Raw genomic sequence first — 8,922 nt, forward strand, 5'->3', positions numbered from 1 at the left:
CATAAGTCAGCTCATATGAAAAATCTTTTTAAAATTTTTAAGATAAGAAACAAAAACAAATTAAGATAAAATGGAACAACAAACCATAAACGAAAATGAACTAAGTACTCTAAACAAATTCAAACAAACAACATAAATTGTTGTACTAAAAGAAACAAACCAATAAACCAAAGAAAAACACAAACAGCACTTTCTATCACCCGTTTATCACCATTTGGACAGATTCGTTTCTCTGTTTTTCAGCTTCGACCTGTGTTCAGTTTTTAGGCTATAACTTTCCAACCGTAAGTCCAAATTTCACGTTCTTTATATGGTTGGATTCAGCACAGAAAAACAAAGAACTCAACGCGGACCAAAAGGTAAAAACAATGACGTAAATAAACATAATTCCAAGAAGAGAAAGGATTGAAATGCTCCCCCTTGAAGCGATTAGGTCGAGCGTGATGCACTTGGAGGTCGCGACTTCTCCCATTGCTCCACACTTCCCATTCTTTATGATTGAGGTTGCCATCTCTCTCCATTTATTATTGAGCTATAATAAATTGCTAAAACAAACGTAGAAAACTTGAAATAGAATTAAAAGGATGAGGAAATAAAAACTAAAATGAAAAGGAAAATCAACACACATCCAATTTCATGCTTCAAAGCAACAAGCACCAATGGGTTGTGTAAGCTGGGACTTAAACCCAGTTCTCTTGCTTGTTGGGCAATTGTCCTTTTCTGTTGGACTACAAACACAACTTGTTCATTAACGTCATTAACTTTAAAACAAGAAATTGTCTAGAAAAACATGAAAATGAAAAATAAAAATAAAACAAGTAGGGAAAAGAAATAGAACCAAACTATGTTGCCAATCCCCGGCAACGGCGCCAAAAACTTGTTGCGTAGATACAGCTCCACCAAAATGGATTAAGCTGCATCCTCAACTTGTGATACTCGCAAGTGCACGAGCCGTTTGGTAGTATAGCATATGTAAGTGCGAGGTCGATCCCACGAGGATTGGTGATTGAATGATTCAATATTTTCCCTACACAAAACAGAAATGAAAAAGAAGGGAAATAAATAAAACAAGGAAGAAAGAAATAACTAACTCAAGCAGATAAGTTCCCAAGTTCAATTAAATTAACGGATCAATTCTAGCTTTCCTTTTTCTTCTTAGTTGTAATTTATTTTTCTTTGTAATGTAAATTCTTTCCTTAAGTTTTCAAGTTGAATTAGTTTCCAAGTTTTCATTATGCTTATAAGTTAATATGCTAGTTTGAATGATTGATCACCATTTAGGCTTGCATGTTAGCTATCTTGGTTTGAATTAAGAGTAGACACCATACTTTAATTCGAATTGAACTATGAATAGGAAGAGTATGTATGGACATTCGACAACAGGGATTAGATACATGCTTGGTTGTTTAAATTGTTCTTCTATGCTTAATGGGTTCCTAATGCTTAATTTTAGGTTAGACAACAAATGATCAAATTAGGGAATTAGGAACACAAGGTTATGACCACACACCATGGCTTAATCATACATTAGCTAGAATCAATCCGTTAATCTAATTGAACTTGGGAACTTATCTGCTTGAGTTAGTTATTTCTTTCTTCCTTGTTTTATTTATTTCCCTTCTTTTTCATTTCTGTTTTGTGTAGGGAAAATATTGAATCATTCAATCACCAATCCTCGTGGGATCGACCTCGCACTTACATATGCTATACTACCAAACGGCTCGTGCACTTGCGAGTATCACAAGTTGAGGATGCAGCTTAATCCATTTTGGTGGAGCTGTATCTACGCAACAAGGGGGGGAGCTCAAAAACTTGTTGCGTAGATACAGCTCCACCAAAATGGATTAAGCTGCATCCTCAACTTGTGATACTCGCAAGTGCACGAGCCGTTTGGTAGTATAGCATATGTAAATGCGAGGTCGATCCCACGAGGATTGGTGATTGAATGATTCAATATTTTCCCTACACAAAACAGAAATGAAAAAGAAGGGAAATAAATAAAACAAGGAAGAAAGAAATAACTAACTCAAGCAGATAAGTTCCCAAGTTCAATTAGATTAACGGATTGATTCTAGCTAATGTATGATTAAGCCATGGTGTGTGGTCATAACCTTGTGTTCCTAATTCCCTAATTTGATCATTTGTTGTCTAACCTAAAATTAAGCATTAGGAACCCATTAAGCATAGAAGAACAATTTAAACAACCAAGCATGTATCTAATCCCTGTTGTCGAATGTCCATACATACTCTTCCTATTCATAGTTCAGTTCGAATTAAAGCATGGTGTCTACTCTTAATTCAAACCAAGATAGCTAACATGCAAGCCTAAATGGTGATCAATCATTCAAACTAGCATATTAACTTATAAGCATAATGAATAAGAACAAAAACCATAATTGAAACTTGGAAACTAATCAAACTTGAAACTAAAGAAAAGAATTTACATAACAATGAAAATTAAGTAGAACTTGGAAAAACTTAAGGAGAATTTCAGCACAAAGATCTCATTATAACAATTGAAAACTAGAAAGAGAAACTAAGAGAATTTGAGGGAGAGAAGGGAAGGGAGCTCTAGAGAAGTGTTTGAGAGCTCCCCCCCTTGGGGTGTGTTTACAAGCTTGGGAAACCTCACTATATATAGGCCTAAGGAAGCTGAAAATCTGAATTAAGTATGGCTAATGCATACAACACTTCCATTATAAAATCTGAAATGGTTGATGCACTTCACTAATAAATCCCACCAGCAGCCCTAGCTCATCTTCATGTCACCATGACCAAGCTTCCAACCAGAAATAATAGCTCATCCTGAGGTCAGCATGACCAGCAACTTCAAGGGCTTACGAATTGGGCTTCCCTTAAGCAAATTAAGACTTTAAGCACTCAAACTTGAAGTTCAGAATGTCTTCTTTCCAGCCATATATCATTTGGGCCAATCCAAGGTCGGAGGAGGAAGTTAAGGCCAAAATAAATTGCTAACTCATTTTGCGCGCTGATAAAATCCATCCTGAGCATGGCTCTGTGTTTGCTAGGTAACAGACTCCATATTTATCCAATGGGGCTGCCTTTTGGATATGTTATATTACACACCCATTGGAACAACTTTCATGAAGAATGTGGCCTCATCCGAGCTATGTAGGTTGCTGAAACAAAGCTTGCAATATGACCTACGAAACTGGGCTGGCAGGGGACTGTAGCCAAAATTGAGTTTGTCTTTAAGCTCTTCATCCATTCATCCAAATTAGGCCCTAACATGCATGGATTGCATCATTTACTATCCAAAGCCCTCATTATTACCTAAAGCTCAATGAACTGAAAGATAAACACAAAAAGGATTAAAAGCACAAGTTTAACTCAAAAACATAACCAAATCATAAGCTAGAAGGGTACAAAATGATATGTAAATATGCACCGATCAAGTACCAACGCCTTGTTGGAAGGTTGATATATTTAGCCCACACAATACCATATATTGCATATGCTGTGAGTGTGGTTAGTCAGTTTATGCATTCACCCAGTGTGTCTCATAAGAATGCAGTTGATCGGATCTTCAGATACTTAAAGTCAGCACCTAGAAAAGGATTAATGTTCTCAAAAAATAGAGATCTTGAAGTTGTGGGATATACATATGCTGATTGGGCTAGCTCTATTACTGATAGACGCTCTACTTCAGGTTACTTCACATTTGTGGGAGGTAACCTAGTCACTTGGCGGAGTAAGAAACAAAATGTGGTCTCTTGGTCTAGTGCTGAAGCAGAGTATCGAGGAATGGCTCACGGAGTTTGTGAATTACTATGAATCAGTAGACTATTGACATAATTGGGTTTCAAGCTAGAAAAGCCAATGGAGTTACATTGTGATAACAAGTCAGCCATCAATATTGCCCATAATCCAGTTCAACATGATCGAACTAAACATGTTGAGGTGGATAGACATTTTATCAAAGAAAAAATTGAGAAGAAGATCATCTGCCTACCATTCGTAAGATCAGAAGATCAATTGGCAGATATCTTAACCAAAGCTGTTTGTGGAAGAGTATTTCATGACTCACTTACCAAGTTGGGCATTGGTGACGTACATGCACCAACTTGAGGAGGAGTGTTGACATGAGTCTCCTAATTAATCAAGGAGATTTATTTCCTTGATTAATTAAGGGATTTACTTTCCTTTTTTATATAATTGATAAATCATTGTATAATTAGGAGATACTTTCCTAATTCTTCCCTGTATCTAATTCCTTGTATAGCACTCTTGTAAACTCTTATATATACCTCCTTATGGAGAAGAATAAAGTTAACCTAACATATTCAAACCCATATTCATATTTTAGTAATATCTTTGTGTGTCTAGTTATCGTGGTTCTACGAAAAAACAATATAAGAATAACGAATCTTTTCACTTGTGTTGTTTTTGCTCTCTTTGATATTTTTACTTTCTCAATGATTTTTTCAAGAATATCGCTCACCATGAAACACACACTGAACAAAACTCTAAAATACAACTATTCATATATTGCTCGGACTCAAATCATTTTTTCCTCCAACCATACTGACTCAAACGTAATTTTATTAAATTGTTTAAGAATGGTTAATTCTTAATTTTTTTTGCCATTAAGTTTTCTTGACAAATTTTTTGTTTAAACTTTCGTGATTTAATTTTCTAATTATCTTAACCTTAAAAAATTTAAATTCCAAAACATAATGTAATTTCACACTTAATTGGGGTTTTCTCTTCAATAAGAATGAAAGGAGAATTACCAAAATTAACAAAGTGAGAATGAACAAAAAATGATTTTGGTGGATTATTATAGTGTTTAGAGTGAGTTTTGGTGTTTGATTTGATTTTGATTATTTAATAATACTATTTTGGCCATTGGATTTTTTTTTGTACTGTTGGATTTGCTCAAATTAAATCTTAGCCGTTAGGTTTTATATAACGATAGAAATTAAGTTGGAAAAGAAAACGAAACACTAGTTTGGAGGAAACCGTTGGATTCCTACGATCCTTTCATCCCAGCTCGTTATGTGTCCTGACGACACGGGCCCCACGTATTCTCATCCATTAATCCCAACTCAATGAACTTCCTTTTCAAACCCAACAAAAAAATAAGAAGAAAAAAAATGCGATCTGATTTGGATGCTCTTCTTTATCATGCATTTTGTCCAGGATGGCGGACTGATTTTCCAGGCCAAGTGGGCAAAATAGTAGAGATTTTAAAATCAACTTTCTGAACGTAAAATTAAAGTGGCGCGTTTATGAAAAAGTTTCCCTCCCATTTCCTCCCTCTTTTTCCCCCTCACTCCCCTGGAAGAATACCGGTATATATTTTTCATTTTCGGAATTTCCATTTTCCCTCAACTCAAACGTCATTTTCTCTTCTCATCCTCATCCTTCAACCCAACCCACAACCCTTTTTAGCTCAAATCTTCTAAAACTACTACTTCGTTGTAATTGGATATTATTGATTTGATGGGTAGGGAGCGAGCTTATGTTGATGACGATATTGATGAAAGTAAGTTCAAGAATTCGGAAGCAATGAACCGCTACAAGAAAATCTTCAGTGTTCAATGTGTGACAGTTGAGCGGGAGGTCAAATTGAGTGACTGTTGCATCGATTCAGCTGCACCAAAATGGATTCAGCTGCATCCTCAACTTGTGATACTCGCAAGTGCACGAGCCGTTCAGTAGTATAGCATATGTAAGTGCAAGGTAGATTCCACAGGGATTGGTGATTGAATGATCCAATTTAGTTTCCTACACAAAACAAAAATGAAAACAAAAGAACATGAAAGAAGGAAGAAAGAAAATAAGAAAGTAACTCAAGCAAATAAATTTCCAAGTTCAATTTAGATTAATGGATTGATTCTAGCTAAAGTATGATTAAGCCATGGTGTTTGGTCCTAACCTTGTATTCCTAATTTGATTTATTTGTTGTCTAACCTAAGCATTAGGAATCCATTAAGCCTAGAAGAACATTTTAAACAACCAAGTATGCATCTAATCCTTGTTGAATTTCCATACATACTCTTCCTATTCATACACTACTACAAAAAGGGCAAAAGACGACCAGTAAACAACGACGGTAGATCAAAAAACCGTCGTTGTTTTTAAAAAGACGACGGTAATAGAAACCCGTCGTAGAAACATACTTTAAACACCTAAAAAACGGCACACGTATAGATATTTTGAAACCACGACGCACCAAATTAAAAAAGCGTCGTCTTATTACAAAGGTATTTTCAGAGTTAAAATCTGAACCTAAAAACAACGACTGCATCTATGAAATCACCGCCGTAGAAAGTAAAGACGACGATATAAAAATAAGACGCCGTGTTAATTAATTAATAAACACGACCCAATTTTCTTAGTCAGCGACGCATAAATTCAAAGGAATCTACGACGGTTAATTACAAAAAAAATCGCCGCTTTAAATTAAGTTACCACGACTGTAAATATAAATTTATCGACTTTTTAATTATAATATACTACGACGGTATCCATAACTCTACTGTCGCATAATTGTACTAACCACGACGGTTTGTTAAATTAACGACGTACAAATTTTATGCCATTATTCGTCTATCATTACCAGAATGAACTCTGTTCCTCATCATAATCTAACCAGAATGAACAAAGGCAATGTTTTAGAAGTGGATGATGTGCCAATTACTCTCACAAGGAGTTTGAGGGCAAGAAGCTTGTCTCAGCCGCCAAGGAAGGTCTCAAGCTTGATGAGAGTGAAGACGAGGCAAAGAAGAAGGAAGAGTTGAAGGAGAAGTTTGAGGGACTCTGCAAGGTTGTGAAGGATGTTTTGGGTGACAGAGTGGAGAAGGTTGTGGTGTCTGACCGTCTGACCGTGCTGGACTGCCAACATGGAAAGAATCATGAAGGCTCAGGCCTTGAGGGATAACAGAGCGGCTGGGTACATGTCGAGCAAGAAGACCATGGAGATCAACCCAGAGAACCCCATCATGGAGGAGCTGAGAAAGAGGGCTGATGCAGACCTTGTTCTCCTTCTGTGCAGAAAGACAATTTTTTAGATGATGTGTGCGTGTTTGTGTCTTTCAGATACACAAACGCGCCCACACATCAACATCCAAATTGAAAAATGAAAGCGAGATGAGACAGAGAGGTGACGTGCCTCCAGAGAATTGAGAAAAAGTTGAAACCCTAATTGAAAAATGAAGACGACAGAAAGACAGAAAACCCATTATTTATAAACAAATCTTATATACCACGTCGGTGTTTTAAAATATCGACGTTTATATATAACATACACGTCGTTTAAATTTAAAATAAGGTCGTATAAATTATTTAACAACGACGCTATATAAAAACGACGTTGTAATTTTTTGGAAAATTAATTTATTGTGTAATTAAAAAAATTACACGTCGGTATGAGTAATTAAAACGACGTGGTATTAATTTTTAACGTCGTTATTATTGAATATAAGGTCGTTTGGTAAATTGGAAAATGACGATTCATCTTTTTTGAAGAAACATGCGTCGTGTAATTCGATTTCAAAACGTCGTTTCATTAAAACATACCGTCGTTGAAAGTAATATTATAGGGCAGTGTTAACAATAGCGCCGTATAATGTATCATACTAGGGCGCATACTATTAATAGCGTGTTGTTATGAAAAGGTTTTTTATTATTTTAAACTTTTCGCCTTCCTGACCCATACTTGCATTGGTTCCAAACCCGAGAAAAACTTTCAAGCTTTTCTCATTTTTCATTCTCCAAGAACTGTTTCAAACTTTCAAGCTTATCTCCTCTTCGTCTTCATCTCTGAACTGAAACACCAAACTCCAGAAGAAAGCTTTCATCGCAAGCAAAGGGTAAGCATTTCTGGAAGGATTTTTGTTCCTGTTTTGCATGCGCATATCATTTTCATTTTTTTAAATCTTTTTACATTTTTTCTTTCCAAGTTTGATAAAATTTGCAGACAAAGACGAAAAGTTTCCAAGTTTGAACACTACTCTGGTTCTTTTACTTCAACTAAATAAGACGACGGTGGCTTATTATTTACGTGGTTAGATTTATAGACCACGACGGTTCGTCAGTCACCCTAGCGTCGTGTGAAAGTGTTCGTCGTTGTTTTTTAAAATGATATCCTTTTTTTGTTTTTGATTTTTAAGGATATCATTTTAAGTTTCCAAGCTTTCATCGCATGTTTGATTTCTCTGAACAATGGTTTTTGTTTCGAAAATCTTTTTAATTATTTTTCTGCTGAAAATATTTTACGTTGTTCCTAATTTGTTTTTGTGGTATAGACGACGGTATATTAATATTTACGTCATTTTATTTTCAATACCACGGCGAATGTTTATTATTAACGTCGTTGTAATATTTAATACTCTGTTTTTATTATATCATAAGACGTCGGTTGTTTATTATTGACGTCGTTGTAATATTTTATCACGTCGGTGATTAATTACCGTCGTGTAAAATTATTATTACGTCGTTTGTTTTGTTCTTACGTCGTTTGAAATATTATAATACGTCGTAGTTTATAAATAATCGTCGTGGTTTTTCTTAATTTCACTGATATATTTTAACTTGCAGGTTTAATTTGTCTGTAACCATGGTTTCTCAATCCCAAAGTAAGGAGTCTGGTTTGAAAAAAAATGAATCCTCGAAGAAGGAGCTTAGAGTTGTAAATCCTCAAACCAAGGCCTCGAAGAAGATGAAGCTTGTTTCATCTTCTGAGATAGAACCAGCCAGCACGGCAACTATTTCTGAGGAGGCAAAGTCAGGTCGGGGTATGAGCACAATGCCCCGTGCTGTGCAGAGAAAAATTCAGAAAATCAAGCCTGTTGTTGAGTACAATGAAGAAGGGAAACCTTATGGCCGTGCACATAATGAGATGCAGTCCTACATTGGTGTGTTGGCACGCTCCAGAGTCCCACTTGTGGACAAGAA

Source organism: Prunus avium, chromosome 2 (assembly GCF_965620075.1).
Source record: "Prunus avium chromosome 2, drPruAviu1.hap1.1, whole genome shotgun sequence".
NCBI lineage: Eukaryota > Viridiplantae > Streptophyta > Magnoliopsida > Rosales > Rosaceae > Prunus > Prunus avium.